The sequence below is a fragment of the Entelurus aequoreus genome, linkage group LG20 (genome assembly GCF_033978785.1).
Source record: "Entelurus aequoreus isolate RoL-2023_Sb linkage group LG20, RoL_Eaeq_v1.1, whole genome shotgun sequence".
Classification (NCBI taxonomy): Eukaryota; Metazoa; Chordata; class Actinopteri; order Syngnathiformes; family Syngnathidae; genus Entelurus; species Entelurus aequoreus.
In genome coordinates this window covers 1,561,696-1,562,632 of record NC_084750.1, presented here as the reverse complement: position 1 = coordinate 1,562,632, position 937 = coordinate 1,561,696, and positions in this window count along the sequence as shown.

Genomic DNA, 937 nt, shown 5'->3' with positions numbered 1-937 from the left:
CAGAGGAGCTAGGAGCTAGCATAACAAACACGCAGGTGTTATTATGCAGGATTAATTTGTGGCATATTAAATATAAGCCTGGTTGTGTTGTGGCTAATAGAGTATATATATGTCTTGTGTTTATTTACTGTTGTAGTCATTCCCAGCTGAATATCAGGTACCGTGAGTATGCAGCCTTGGCTGCTAAACATTCGATAACTTGACCGTATGTGCGCGTCACGTACGTAACTTTTTAAAAATATATAAGCTTTATGAACCTTGGGTTAGGTGAACGGTCTTTTGGGCTGAGTGATTGTGTGTGTTGATCGGGTGTTTGAATTGTATTGGCGTGTTCTATGGAGCTAGGAGCTAGCAGAGGAGCTAGGAGCTAGCATAACAAACACGCAGGTGTTATTATGCAGGATTAATTTGTGGCATATTAAATATAAGCCTGGTTGTGTTGTGGCTAATAGAGTATATATATGTCTTGTGTTTATTTACTGTTGTAGTCATTCCCAGCTGAATATCAGGTACCGTGAGTATGCAGCCTTGGCTGCTAAACATTCGATAACTTGACCGTATGTGCGCGTCACGTACGTAACTTTTTAAAAATATATAAGCTTTATGAACCTTGGGTTAGGTAAACGGTCTTTTGGGCTGAGTGATTGTGTGTGTTGATCAGGTGTTTGAATTGTATTGGCGTGTTCTATGGAGCTAGGAGCTAGCAGAGGAGCTAGGAGCTAGCATAACAAACACGCAGGTGTTTTTATGCAGGATTAATTTGTGGCATATTAAATATAAGCCTGGTTGTGTTGTGGCTAATAGAGTATATATATGTCTTGTGTTTATTTACTGTTGTAGTCATTCCCAGCTGAATATCAGGTCACCCCCGGCTCTCACAGCATCTTCCCTATCTGAATAGCTTCAACTCCCCACTAGTCCTTCACTTGCACTTTAC